This window comes from Sus scrofa, chromosome 7 (genome assembly GCF_054392235.1).
Source record: "Sus scrofa isolate SSC_HxYL_T2T_F1_AM1 chromosome 7, Sscrofa_HxYL_maternal_Yorkshire_Landrace_v2.0, whole genome shotgun sequence".
Lineage (NCBI taxonomy): Eukaryota > Metazoa > Chordata > Mammalia > Artiodactyla > Suidae > Sus > Sus scrofa.
Window position 1 is genome coordinate 125,309,411 of NC_139389.1, and position 14,777 is coordinate 125,324,187.

Consider the following 14,777-nt stretch of genomic DNA (forward strand, 5'->3'; position numbering starts at 1 on the left):
AAAAAATGTTTTAAAAATTGAAGTAGAGTTGATGTGTAATATTATATGTTACAAGTGTACAGTATAGTGACTCATAATTTTTAGTGGTTGTACTTCATTTATAATTATTATAAAATATTGGCTATATTCCCTGTGTTCTAGAGTATATCCTTGTAGCTTATTTTGTATGTGATAGTTTCTACCTCTTAATCCCTACTCCTATATTTCTTCTCCCTCTTCCCTCTCCCCACCGGTAACCACTAGTTTGTGCTCTATTTCTGTGAGTCTGTTTCTTTTTTGTTATGTTCACTGGTTTGTTGTACTTTTTAGATTCGCGTATAAGTAATATCAGGCAGTATTTGTCTTTATCTGACTTATTTCACGTAGCACAATACTTTCTAAGTCCATCTGTGCTGCTGCAAATGGCAAAATCTATTCTTTTTTATGGCTGAGTAGTGTTCCGTCATATGTGCATACACATGTACACCACATTTTCTTTATCCGTTCATCCCTTGATGGACACTTAGGTTTTTTCCATACCACTCTCCCTTGTATTTATTTATTTATTTTTAATTTTCTAGGGCCACACCCATGGCATATGGAGGTTCCCAGGCTAGGGGTCTAATTGGAGCTGTAGCCGCTGGGCTTCGCCAGAGCCACAGCAACTCGGGATCCGAGCCGCGTCTGCGACCCACACCACAGCTCACAACGACACCAGATCCTTAACCCACTGACCGAGACCAGGGATCAAACCCTCAACCTCATGCTTCCTAGTCGGATTCATTAACCATTGAGCCACAACGGGAACTCCCCGCTCTCCCTTTTAATTTACACTCTCTGTTTTATGCAACCTTGAAAGCTGCATTCAGTCCTTTCTGGAATTAAGGTTAGATATAAATAAATAAAGACAGAATGCCTCATTCTCCTTTACATTTCCCAATTGTCTTGACCCCTGGGGCTCTGGACATTTCCACAGATGCCTTTGCAATTTATTTTCAGCAGCAAGAGTAAAATTGAGAATGCGGTGTATGGTCCAGTCCCAGGGGTTACAAGTCACATGCCTGATCCTGGTGAGCCTTGAGGAAGTACCCTTAGTTACCAGCACAAATAGTCAACATCTCTTTTGGTCTAGAAATCCCTTCTTAGTCTTTTGGCAGATGCGCTTCACTGCCCTTGACTGTCTTGTGACAGTGTGGGTTGCATTGGGTCAGCTGACGTATCCAGAGTGATTGAGCTCATAGAGCCAAGCATTTCCCCTAGAACTGTGTCCTGGGTGAATCCTTTTAACATTTTGACCAGCCTATAATGTTATACTGCAGTGTGCATGGACGGGCAGATAGATATATTCTTAGATATCGGGAATCAGAAGGCACCTTGAAGGAGGCAGTGAGAGTGACAGCAAAATGAACTATGCAGAAACCACGTGGGCAAGCTTGGAAGAGTGGCTGCAATGACAGGAGCCTCCAGTCCTTTCATTTCTTAGAAACGAGAAGGTCGAACTCAGTGATCCCTAAGACCTCTTTTGGCTCTACAGCTGGTTTAAGGCTTTTCCCCAAATCTTAGATTTCTCAGATCATCACAGTTCTCACGAACTTCCTGGAACTAGAATTCCTGCTGTGGCATCATGGGTTAATGACTCAGCATTGCTGCAGCTGTGGCATAGGTTTCAGTTCTGGCTCAGATTTGATCCCTGATCTGGGGACTTCGCTATGCCTCAGGGGCAGCTAAAAAAGAAAAGGGAAAAAAATTTTTTTTTCCAGAACTGGCACAAGGTATTTCCTTTTTACTTTCCAAGGAAGGACAATTTATTTATTTAGTCTTTTTAGGGCTGTACAGGTGGCATATGGAAGTTCCCAGGCTAGGGGTCCAATCAGAGCTGTAACTACTGGACGACACCACAGCCACAGCCACAGCCACAGCCACACCAGATCCAAGCCGAGTGTGTGACCTCTACTGCAGCTCACAGCAACACCGGATCCTTAACCCACTGTTTGAAGCCAGGGGTTGAACTGTGTCCTCATGGATAATAGTCAGGTTCGTTATGGCTGAGCCAAAATGGGCCCTCCAGGGACAATTTAAAAAACAGAAACAAGGAGTTCCCAACGTGACTCAGTGGTTAACAAATCTGACTGGGAACCACGAGGTTGCGGGTTCGATCTCTGCCCTTGCTCAGTGGGTTAAGGATCTGGCATTGCCGTGAGCTGTGGTGTAGGTCGCAGACTCAGCTCGGATCCCAAGTTGCTGTGGCTCTGGCATAGGCTGGCAGCTACAGCTCTAATTAGACCCCTAGCCTGGGAACCTCCATATGCCACAGGAGCGGCCCTAGAAAAAGACAAAAATAATAATAATAATAATAAATAAAAAACAGAAACAAAAAACCTGCTATTATTGCTGTTTTCTACCACCTGATGATGCAGGCAGAGGATGCAGGCAGCCTTTGAAAAACCAAGGAAACAGATTCCTCCCTGGGGCCAGCAAGAAGGGGCGTAACCCTGCCAACCCCTCAATTTTATATCAGTGACACCCATTTTGGGCTTATAACCAACCAGGACTGTAAGAAAACACAGTGGTGTTGTTTTAAGCCACAAAGTTAGTGGTAATTTGTCACACCAGCCATCAGAAACTAAGACACTGGGTCATGAGAGAATCCTAGCTCTATTTTACTGTCACCAACAGACCCATTTAGGGAGGCATCAGTGGTTGCAATTGAGAGCTCTTACCAGATGTCCGGGTTCAAATTCCAACCTGACTACTCACTGTATGTGATCTCAAATAAGTGTTCTTAATTTTTCGGATCCTCAGTTTCCCTATCTGTAAAATGGGGTTAAGTATAATACCTCCCTTACAGTCTGTTATGAGGATGAAATGAATGACAGTCAGCACAATACCTGGTGTGTGGGAAGCACTACACAGAATCATTTACTGTCATTGTTATTCATGTGGTCTTCCCAGAACAAAGGAACTGCTATAGCCTGATGCAGACACGAAAACAAAAATTTGCTTAAACTTTTCAAAAGATGTCTGCTTCCTCCCATCAACCCTATTAAGACCTCAGGGTTTTCTTAAGACCAGGTTTTTCCCCTAGAGCTCAAGAAAAAAGCTTCAAGAAAGTCCCCTCCCTAGAGAATTATTTTTGGGAAGGAGGCTTTGCCCAAGCTCCCAGATGAGGAAGGCAGTAGCATTTTGCCAAAATGCTCCTAGCAGATCGGGTTGCCTCCACCACATCTTGCTCAGAAATCACTGCTTGGGCCACAGGCAACTACCTGTTATGTGTCTTTATCCAGTGTCTCAAAACATTATAAGCACTTTGCAAATGTTGGCTGAGCATCAAATGAATGCGTGAGAGTTGACCGGAGGAGTGCTGCGGTTCCAACTTCCGGTGACATTCTTTCTAGGATATGTGAAGTCCCTTTGTGACTTTTGGATGTAGAATAACTTTGGAGATGATATAGCCCAGGACCCTGATTTTACAAAAAAAGAAATTGAGGAACTGAAGGAAACACGACACCTGAGATCAAGAGCAAGTTAGCTACAAAGCAGGACTTGGGAGTTCCTGTCATGGTTCTGTGGTTAAAGAACCCAACTAGTATCCATGAAGATGCAGGTTTGATCCCTGGCCTCACTCGGTGGGTTAAGGATCCGATGTTGCTGTGAGCTGTGGTATAGTCCCAGACTCGGATCCGATCCCACATTGCTGTGGCTGTGGCGTAGACTGGCAGCTGCTGCTCCAATTTGACCCCTAGCCTGGGAACCTCCATACGCCATGAATGCGGCCCTAAACTGCCAAAAGAAAACAAACAAACAAAATCCTAAAAATTAGGTAGTTCCTGTTGTGGCTCAGTGGTAACGAACCCAACTAATATCCATGAGGATGAGGGTTCCATCCCTGGCCTCACTCAGTGGGTTAAGGGGTTAAGGATCCGGTGTTGCCATGAGCTGTGGTGTAGGTGACAGATGCAGCTGGGATCTGGCATGGCTGTGGCTATGGTGTAGGCCAGCGGCTACAGATCCAATTGGACCCCTAGCCTGGGAACCTCCATATGCCGTGGGTGTGGCCCTCAAAGGACAAAAGACAAAAAAAAAAGCAGGACATGAGCATGGCTCTTCTGGTTTCTAGCCCAGCTGCTTCTCTAGATATTACTGCTCATCCAAGAGTGTAAGACTTTGGGCTGAATCTAGGCTGATCTCGGGTCATGACCTGGAAACCACTCGTTGAATCAAGTTCCTGGTATCACCTTGTCTCATTTTCTTATACTTCCTCTCCCAAATAAAACTTTTTTCAAGTTTAGTGTCCAGTAAATCAAAGAAATACTATCAATATTATCTCTTGTCGTATCTTCTTTCTGCAGCCTCCAGTGATCAGGAAGCGACATTGGCAAAAGCCACTGTTATCTTTGGGGGATGTTCTGGAACCCATGAATTCCCCAGACCAGGGATGAATTGCATCAATAGTGAGGCTGGCTTGGGTCGTTCAGCAAAACATGCAGAGAGTAATTAACATGATTTCCAAAGTAAAAATACTTAACCAAGTTAACCAAAGATTGACCAAAGTTCCTCTTTTTTCTTCTTTCTTTATAACAAAGCACTCGATTAAAAGTGAGATTGCTGACTGAGGAAATAAAAGATCGAAACAGGAAGCAGCAAACGGCTAACAAAACTTTGTACTCAGTAAGAGACTCCCACACAACCTCATGCTTTCTTAAATGAGTGGACAGACCCTGACTTGACAAACAGATATGCAGGGTATAAAAACAGATTCAACGCTCATCCTCTCAGGGATGTTTTATGCTAATAAACTCCCAGGGCCTACTTACCTTCCCGCACATCATTCAGAGAAGGACCCCTTGTGGCTTCATACTATTCCTACCCCCGAACAAATGTTCTTTTGTTATAAAAGAAAAAAAAAGTCTTTACCCAGCTCCGCTAACAGATCTCCTTATTTTAAGCACTGTGGCAGTATTTGATGGATCTTTGCCAAATTTGAAAATATTTTATTTCTTTTGTGTGCGTATGTGTGTGTGCTTTTTAGGGCTGCACCTATGGCATATGGAAGTTCCCAGGCTAAAGGTCGAATTGGAGCCACAGCTGCCAGCCTACACCACAGCCACAGGATCTGAGCCACGTCTGCAACCTATACCACAGCTTAGGGCAACGTCGGATCCCCAACCCACTGAGTTAGGCCAGGGATTGAACCCGCATCCTCATGGATCCTAGGGTACTGGTCGGATTTGTGTCTGCTGTGCCACCACAGGAACTCCCACAAATATGTCATTTCTTTTTCTTGTTTCATTACATTGGCTGGGACTTTAAGTACAATACTGAATGGCAGTGGGTATCCTGGCTTTTTAAAAAAATAATTTACTTTGTTATTTTGAAATAGTTCAAATATAAGACAGGACTATAGAATAACAAATGCCCATATACCCTCATTACAGTTTTGTCAAATAACATCATACCATATTTGTTTCTGAGCCTTAAAAAACTTATATCTGAAGGCCACTCTGTTCCTGCTTCCTCTGCCCAGAAGTAACTCCTGCCATAAGTGAATGTCCATTATTCTTGCAAATGTCTATACTTTTAATGTGCATGTATATATCCACGAAAAGTACATAGTGCAGTAAAGAATAGAGGAAGGGAGTTCCTACCGTGGTGCAGTGGTTAACAAATACGACTAGGAACCATGAGGTTGAGGATTCGAACCCTGGCCTTGCTCAGTGGGTCAAGGATCTGGCATTGCCGTGAGCTGTGATGTAGGTTGCAGACGAGGCTCGGATCCCACGTTGCTGTGGCTCTGGTGTAGGCCGGCGGCTACAGCTCCGATTAGACCCCTCGCCTGGGAACCTCCATGTGCCGCGGGTACAGCCCTAGAAAAGGCAAAAAGACAAAAGAAAAGAAAGAATAGAGGAGGATTTCCCATGTGGCTCAGAGGAAATGAATCTGACTAGCATCCACAAGGATGCAGATTTGATCCCCAGCCTCATTCAGTGGGTTAAGGATCCGGTGTTGCCATGAGCTGTGGTGTAGGTGGCAAACTTGGCTCAAATCCTGCGTGGCTGTGGCTGTGGCTGTGGTGTAGGCTGGCAGCTGTAGCCTCAATTCAACCCCTAGCCTGGAAACCTCCATATACCTCGGGTGAGGCTCTAAAAAGACAAAAAAAAAAAAAAAAAAAAAGAATGGAGAAAAATTATGGAGTTCCCATTGTGGCTCAGTGGGTTAAGAACCTAACATATTGTCTGTGAGGATGTGGATTCTATCTCTGGCCTCATGCAGTGGGTTAAGGATATGGTGTCGCCACAAGCTGCAGCATAGGTCGCACAAGTGGCTTGGATCTGGCGTTGCTGTGGCTGTAGCATAGACCTCAGCTACAGCTTCAATTCAACCCCCACCCCGGCATCTTCCATGTGCTGCAGGTGTAGCCGTAAAAAGAAAAAAAAAATTAGAATGAAGGAAAATGAAATGCTTACTATTAAGCACGAGGGGTTTTGTGTTTGTTTGTTTCTTAGGGCCACACCCACAGCATATGGAAGTTCCCAGGCTAGGGGGCTCAAATCGAAGCTGTAGCCACTGGCCTACACCACAGCCACAGCAACGTGTGATCCGAGCCATATCTGTGACCTACACCATAGCTCACGGCAAGGTGAGTGAAGCCAGGGATCGAACCCACATCCTCATGGATACTAGTTATTTTCGTTTATGCTGCACCACAATGGGAACTCCTCACAAAGTTTTAAAGAGAATTATGTTAGAAGAAACACCACTAGTTTGCACTGATATTACAAATTAAGAAATCTTTGTACCCCCAGGATTCTGTAGACAGAAAGCAATCTAAGAAAACTAACCAAATTGGTGTCCTAGAATTCAACTCAATTCTGAGAGTGTCAAGCTGGAGAGAGCATTAGATTCCACAGGTTAATGGCTCCGTCCTACAAGACCCCCCCTCCCCCCAAGCCCAGGCCCCACTTCAGAGGCCAGTCACAAACCCAGGTTTTATCTGTGCTTCTGACCAACCAGCTAAAGGTTGGAGCTTCCAACACCCTCCTTGGACTTCAGACACTCCTTGCAAGTCCAAGTTACCTGTATTTCTAACAAACTGGCTATAAATCAGAGGTCCGCAAAATGCCCTGCTTGGGTTTGAATAATTTGCTAGAATATCTCAGAGAGAAACAATATTACTTACTAGATCGCTGGTTTGTAGTGAAAGGATATAACTCAGAACAAGCCAGATGGAGAACCGCCCGGGGTGTTAATGAACTGAACTTGGGTCTGCTCACCTGTCACGCAGCAAAGCTGATGTACTGACACTAGGTTGTGCTGAAGGAAAGTACAGTGTTGATTGCAGGGTCCAACAGGCAGAATAGTCAGCTCATGCTCAAAAGACCGGAATGGCTTTCAGAGATGTTGTTTTGTCTTGTTTTGTTTTGTTTGTCTTTTTAGGGCTATACCCACAGCATATGGAGGTTCCCAGGCTAGAGGTCAAATCAGAGCTGCAGCTGCCAGCCTTTGCCACAGCCACAGCAAAGCCAGATCCGAGCCGCACCTGCGACCTACCCCCACAGCTCAGGGCAACACTGGATCCCCAACCCACTGAGCGAGGCCAGGAATTGAACCCACATCCTCATGGACGCTAGTGGGGTTCGTTAACCACTGAGTCACAACAGCAACTCCTCTTTTGTTCTTTTTGAGGGGAAATTTATTTTATTATATTCTTTTTTATTCATATAGTTATTTTGGCTGCGCCCGAGGCATGCAGAAGTTCCTGGGCCAGGGAGCAAACCTGAGCCACAGCAGTGACAGTGCTCGATCCTTAACTGCCAGGCCACCTGGAAAGTCCTGTATGATTTTTTTCTGATTGGTCAGTGATGAGGTAACAGAGCGATGTTCCCGGAATCTTCAGCACCTACCTCCTGGTTCCAACCAGTCTGGTGATCGGCATGTAGTTACCTGCTACTGCCCTGGCATGCAGGTTCATTCCCTGCCTCAGGACAGTGGGTTAAGGACTGGCATTGCTGCAGCTTGTGGCATGGGTAGGGGTTACAGCTGTTGCTCAGATCTGCTCTCTGGCCTGAGAATTCCACATGCCATGGATAGGCCAAAAAAGAATTTTTTTTTGCTTTTTAGGGCCAAATCTGCAGCATATGGAAGTTCCCAGGCTAGGGGTTAATCAGAGCTGCAGCCGCTGGCCTGCATCACAGCCACAGCAACACGAGATCCAAACCACATCTGTGACCTACACCACAGCTCACGGCCATGCTGGATCCTTAACCCACTGATCAGGGGCCAGGGATTGGACCTGCGTCCTCACGGATGCTTGGCCTGCTAAGCCACCACAGGAACTCCCAGGAAAACAATTTTTTAAAATTAAAAGAAAAAAATAATGGAGATGGGGGGTGAGGAGGATCTTCAGTTCTGCAGAACCACCTGAAATGCGTCAGATTGTTCTACATAGTCCCCTGAGGAGGAACTAAGGGTCCGTTTTGTTGCTGAACTATTGTTTCTCGGCTGCTTCCCGTGGTTTCTGCATTCCTTCACTTCCCTAACTAGTAACTGCTTAAGTCTGCTCTTTGGAACTCAAGGAAGCCCTGGGAGACCAATGCCTTTTTCTACAAACAATAAACAGGGGATACAGGGGGCTTTTGTACCCAGGAAGGCCCTAAAAGATCCTGCTCAGTTTAAATTCCCCTTTTTCTTGGCTATTTCTCAATCCTGAGGGGAATAGGGGTGGGACAAGAAAAGGAGTAAGGTTTTGGATAGAGAGGCTAAGGAAACCTCGGCAAGAAAACTGTTTTGGGGGGGTTTGGTTTCAAGGGCAAGGTAGGTGGGAAGCGGTGCAGAGATTCCATGCCACTCTGTGGGCATCCCCACTTGTTCACCAATCAGGATGCTCTCCAAACTCTGTCCCTGTGCGTTTTTATGGAGGCTTTATTACATATTCATTGACCACCGGAGATTTATTGGATTTATTCCACGTTTAGCCCATTCTTAGTGCTTCCAAAAGCCATCTCATTAACATAACAAAAGACACTTTGGGGGCTTTTTTTTTTTTGTCTTTTTAGGGCCACTTGCACCCTTGGCATATGGAGGTTCCCAGGCTAGGGATCTAATCAGAGCTGTTGCACCACCGCCACAGCAACGCCAGATCTGAGTCGTGCCTGTGACCTACACCACAGCTCACAGCGACACTGGACCCTTGACCCACTGAGCAAGGCCAGGGATCAAACCGGCTTGCTCGTGGATGCTAGTCAGATTCATTTCCACTGAGCCACGATGGGAACTCCAAGTAACTTTGTATCACTCTTAACACTTAGGAAATTCCTAGCATTTTGGGAATTTTGAGCCTGGAATGTGGACCAAGACAAAATTATAGACAGAAGTTTGACGGCTGGAGCATCCTTCGTTTACTGATATGGCAGGTGACATTCTTAGTTCACATGCCTCAAGCCCGATTGCTTCTCCACCCTGACGTCCACCCTCCTGCCCCTTCCGCTCCTGCAGTCCTGGCCGGCTGGCCCTGCCTCCAGGTATCTGCACTCCCTCCTCCTCTCTGCTGCCCCAGGTGCTCTGGGCTCACTCCCTTACCTCCTTCAGTCCTTTGCAGAGGTGTCACCTTCTCATTCAGCCTTCCCTGACGGTCCTATTGAAAACCACAACTTCCATCCCAGACACCAGCCTCTCCTTCCCTGCTTTGTAATTTCCCTAGCACTGAGCACCATCCCAGGTGCCAGAATTTGATTCATTTTACCTGTCTCCTCTTATTAGAATATAAGCTCCATGAGAACAGGGATCTTTGTTTTGGTCCCTTCTGTACATATTCCTAGAACCTAGATTTATACTAAGCACATAGCAAAGCTCAATAAATATTTGCTGAATCAATCAATGAATTTTCCAAAAGGTAATTTTATTTATTTATTTACTTTTAAGGGCCGCAGCCACGGCACATGGAGGTTCCCAGGCTAGGGGTCAAATCAGAGCTATGGCTACTGGCCTACGCTACAGCCATAGCAATGCCAGATCCGAGCCGCATCTGCAACCTACAGCACAGCTCAAGGCAATGCCAGATTCTTAACCCACTGAGCGATGCCAGGGATTGAACCCACAACCTCATGGTTCCTAGTAGGATTCCTTTCCACTGTGCCATGATGGGAACACCCAAAGGATAATTTTAAAAAAGAAAAGGAGGAGTTCCCAGATAACTCTGTGGGCTAAGGATCTGTCATTGTCACTGCTGGGGCACAGGTTTGATCCCTGGCCTGGGAATTTCCGAATGCCATGGGTAAGGGAAAAAAAGAAAGAAAGAAAGAAACAAACAAAAAAGAAATGGAGTTTGGAGTTTGTACTGATCAAGAGTAAAATTCCTTATTGTTCATAGAAAGGAGAAACCTTTGAAGGGTTCCACTTTCCGCAAGTCCCTGCCTTAAAAATGCCACACGTATCCTTAGAAGAGAGCAGAATGACCTTGTGAGCTCAGTCCTAGATCTGTCTGCTCTTACCTGCTGATCACAAGACTGGTCATGAGGCAGGAGACAGATGGGGCTCCAGGACAGACATTCGCAACCAGCCTCTTGTTTACACCTCCCGAGGAAGGAGATGAGTGGGCTCTGGGATAGGCATTTACTGTCAGCTGCCTATCTATACGTCCAGACAGACGTAATAGGCACAAGGCAGATAATCGGTACTGTGACCTTGTTAAGGAATGGTAATGGCAGCATCAAAAGAGGGGCTAAGCCCTGCTTGGGCAAAAGACCAAGCAGTCACATAGTTCCCATCCTTAGGGTCAGGGAGACCCCCCAACCCCACATGCACAGAGAGACCCATCCGGGTCATAAAGGGAGGGGGTGCCAGCCGTAATAAATCTGGATAACCTTCCCACCATGCCTTGCTTGGGAATCCATCTTGGCCAAAAATGCCCACGGAGATCAGGGAGGGTCCTGGATCTGGTCAAGTGTGAAAGACGAAACAAGACAATTGGCCAGGAGTTCTCTTCGGGGCTCAGTGGTAATGAACCCGCCTAGCATCCATGAGGATAGGGGTTCCCATGGAACTGTGGCGTAGGTCACAGATGCCTCTTGGATCTGGCGTTGCTGTGGCTGTGGCTGGGGCTGGCAGCTGTGGCTCCGACTGGACCTCTAGCCTGGGAACTTCCCTATTCCCTGGGTGCGGCCCTAAAAAGCCAAGATAATAATAATAATAATAGTAATTGACCAATGGAAAACAGTGACTCAGAAGAACTGTTCTATGTAAGTGATTTAAATCACCTCTCTGGTGAGCTTCTCATGCAGGGGGACACCCACACCTGTGCTCCTCTAAGTGTGTATTCCTGCTTGGCTTCTGCCCTAGATAAATAGACTGCACCATGTGCTCTCCCAGATGCTGTCCTGTGTTTCTCACAGGAAACTTTGTACCTCTTTCTACAGTCTTTTGCCTCCTCGAAACATTCTTGCTTTCAACAAGGGCAAGGGTCAGGGCAATTCTGCTTTTAGCCTCCAGTTAGTCTCGTGGCTAGAATTCCTGGTTTTCACCCGGGGTGCCCCCGGTTCATTTCCTGAGCAGAGAGTTAAGATCTTGATCCAAGCCATTCCGCATTGCTGTCTCTCTGAGGTCAGTCACATCACGCAGCTGGGGCTACAGCATTGAGTAGAATGAGGTGTACATACGCACACAACCACATGTTCTCATCCATGTGCCAATTCATTCATGCTTCAGGCCTCCCTTGCAGGACTCACTACCTTGTTCATAACTGTCAATGTCCTCATCTATTCACATAGACTTTGAGCTCTTTGAGAGCATTTTATCTGTCATCCTAATGCCTAGCCATGCCTGGCACAGACTAGGCAACTCAACAAAAATGGAATGAGTAGGTCATTGTCTGTGCATGCGGATCAGAAAGAAGAATTTTCCAGCATAAGGAGGTGAAAAGAAAGAAGTTTATTGAGATAAGAGACACTGCAAGCACAGTGGGACTTCCTGATGGTCAGGGGGAGCCGACCCCGGGCCAGTGGTTGTGTGTTTTCATAGCTCAGGGAGAGGAGAAGTCTCGGGATACATCTGCTGACCTGCTGATTGGTTGGAGAAAGAGGGGTCTCACATACACTTGCTGGTTGGGAACATATAAGGGCCCATGGGGACTGGCTGAAGAGTGGGCCACATACCTTTCCTGGTAGAGAGTAGGAAGAAGTAAGACAGGTCGTTCAAGGTGGGAGAGGGGGCATTACAATGAGACAGGGGTGGGGGGTGATGAGAAGGGTCTGGTAACTCTTGTCTTGGCCAGAAGCTTTGAGTTCTATCTCCTTGAAGGGGCCTTGGAGCCCAACATAGCTGAATGGGAAGAGTGGTGAGTATGAAAGAAGGCCAGCACCCGGGGAAGACACAAGGCTTGTCTTCAGAATGGGGGGGACACCTGTCTGGATGGAGTGGAGGAGACCTGTTGGGAATCACATTGCACGGGTTACGCAAGGCACTGAGTCTCCGCGGGCTGCCTCAATTCTCTCGTTGGGAGAGAAAAGGCCAGTCGGGAAGGACTCAAGTTGAAGCAAGCACACATTTATTTGGCTGCTCCTCTGGGGGAGTCACTTCACCCAGGTACCACATCTGCCTTCAGATGCTGTACCTCTAAGTAGAGAGTAACAGCAATTTACATGGGGGTGAGATCAATGACACAGCAGTGCCCCTTCCTGGCCCCATCACAAGGCATCTTTCTCTCCTCCCTCTGCCCTCTAGGACCAGGCAGTCTGGCACTAGCCCTTCTTCCTGAGACTCTCACCTTCTCAGCCTCCTGGCTCCTAAGGGGAGGGGGCTACTCTGGCCCTGCCACTTGGCCCCTCCACCAATGTCACATGCACCTGCAAGATGGCATCTTCCTGAGGAGTGATGAAGATCCCGCCCCCCACCTCAGGCCTGGGGAACTCCACCAGGTCTTTTTATGCCTGCATGCCGGAATGCCTCCAGCATTTCAGCAGAATGTTCTACCTCCATGTTCCTGGCATCCTTGAAAGTCAAGCAGGGAAGCTACTTGAGATGAGATTGGCATTGAGGGTTAGGCAGCCGGGATGGGAGATTTGGTTCGCTTCAACTTCTTTCACTCTCATCCTTTCAGTGATGAACAATACTGTTTCTGGAGTTCCCGTTGTGGTGAGCTGTAGTGTAGGCTGAAGACTCAGCTCAGATCTGGCGTCACTCCGGCTGTGGTATATGCTGACAGCTGTAGCTCTGATTCGACCCCTGGTTGGGGAACTTCCCTAAAAAAAAAAAAAAAAAAAAAAAATTTCTGCAGTCCCAGATGCACCACTTGCTTCCTGTTTGGCCTTGGGAAAGTAACTTAAATCTCTCTCTTTTTTTTAAGAGCTGCATCCATGGCATATGGAGATTCCCAGGCTGGGGGTTGAATCAAAGCTACAGGCGGCCAGCCTATGCCAGAGCCACAGCAACCTAAGATCCCAGCCTTGTCTGCAGTCTATACCACAGGTCATGGCAACACCAGATCCTTAACCACTGAGCAAGGCCAGGGATCGAACCTGCATCCTCATGGATACTAGTCGGATTCGATTCTACTGCACCACAAAGGGAACTCCTAACTTAAACCTCTCTAAATCTCAATGTCTCCATCTGTTAAACAGGGTATGTATTAGTCAGATTTCATTAGACAAGGCTGTGTAAGAAATGATTTCACATCTTTAAAAACAAAGGTTTATTTTGTGCTCATGTAATTTGTTAGGAAGGCATGGGCTGTTTCCCATCTCTTTCCTTCCAGGACCCAGGCTGAGAGAACAGCTCCATCTGGGACAGGCCATTCTCATGAGAGAGGAAAAAATCAAGAGCCCTGGTAGAAATACACAGTGGCTCTTAACATGACTGCTCAGATGTGGTGAAAGGCATATCCCTTCTATTGGTCAAATCAAGTCACATGATCAAGCCTGACATCTGAAAGGCTGGAAAAGACACTCTTCCTACAGGATGCATTGTAGTCACATGGCAACAGCTATGACGTACAGTCTTTACTGACCTGAAACAACTAGACTCCCATGTATTTCTCTGCCAAAGATGGGTTTATCTGGGATCAGCAGAGAATTGCAATTTGCATTTTTTTCTTTTTTGGCCACACCTGCCACATTTGGAAGTTCCCAGGCCAGGGATCAAACTGGCACCTTAGCAGCGACTTGAGCCACAGCAGTGACAATGCCAGGTCCTTAACCCATTGAACCACCAGGGAACTCCTGCAGTTTGTGGTTTTGCAACCATGGTGAATCGCCTGCAATTGTGCACCTGTGCAAAGGAAGGAGACCACTTTTATAGAGGGGGAAAGGAAGTTGGGAGGGCTTTAGTAAACAAAGTGTCTGAAGCTTTTCATTGGCTGAGTTGTTACCAAGAAAGATACTTCTGGTTGGGCTCTACTTTGGTCACAAAGTGTGAGAGCTCCCCCTTCTGGTCTCCCAACTCTATCTAATGTAGGCTTGTTTCTTGATTTTTTACATCTCTGAGGGGAACAACAATGCCACCTACCACAGGATAATAACAGTACTTGCTTATGGCTAGTGTAAGACGTGAAACATGTCTAACATGTCTAACACTTAACACAATATACAGCACTCAATAAGGGCATAGGAACAATTAGAGGCTCTTATTATCATCATTATTATTTCTAGTGCTGCTGAGTTTTTCTGTTCACTGGACTGGGCTAAACCTGTCTTGAGAGGTGGAAAAGAAGGAGCTGTTAACACACCCAATATTTAATTTGGAGACAGTAAAACACTGTGCCTAAGGGAATAATGTGGATTCCTTATTAGGGCACGTGATCTTAGATAAGC

At 46.5% G+C, this 14,777-nt stretch overlaps 1 protein-coding gene across 2 annotated transcripts in view; it reads left to right on the top strand.

The window, feature by feature from the left end:
* The window catches only part of GOLGA5 (golgin A5), a 63,740-nt gene that overhangs the window by 11,172 nt on the left and 37,791 nt on the right, over nucleotides 1-14,777 (top strand). The window contains exon 2 of one of the 2 annotated variants that reach the window (XM_084970089.1): nucleotides 12,694-12,887. The exons of the other annotated variant lie outside the window; for it this stretch is intronic. The gene's annotated coding sequence lies outside the window, so the exon portion shown is untranslated. The remainder of the gene's footprint in view (nucleotides 1-12,693; nucleotides 12,888-14,777) is intronic. 2 annotated transcript variants of the gene reach the window in all.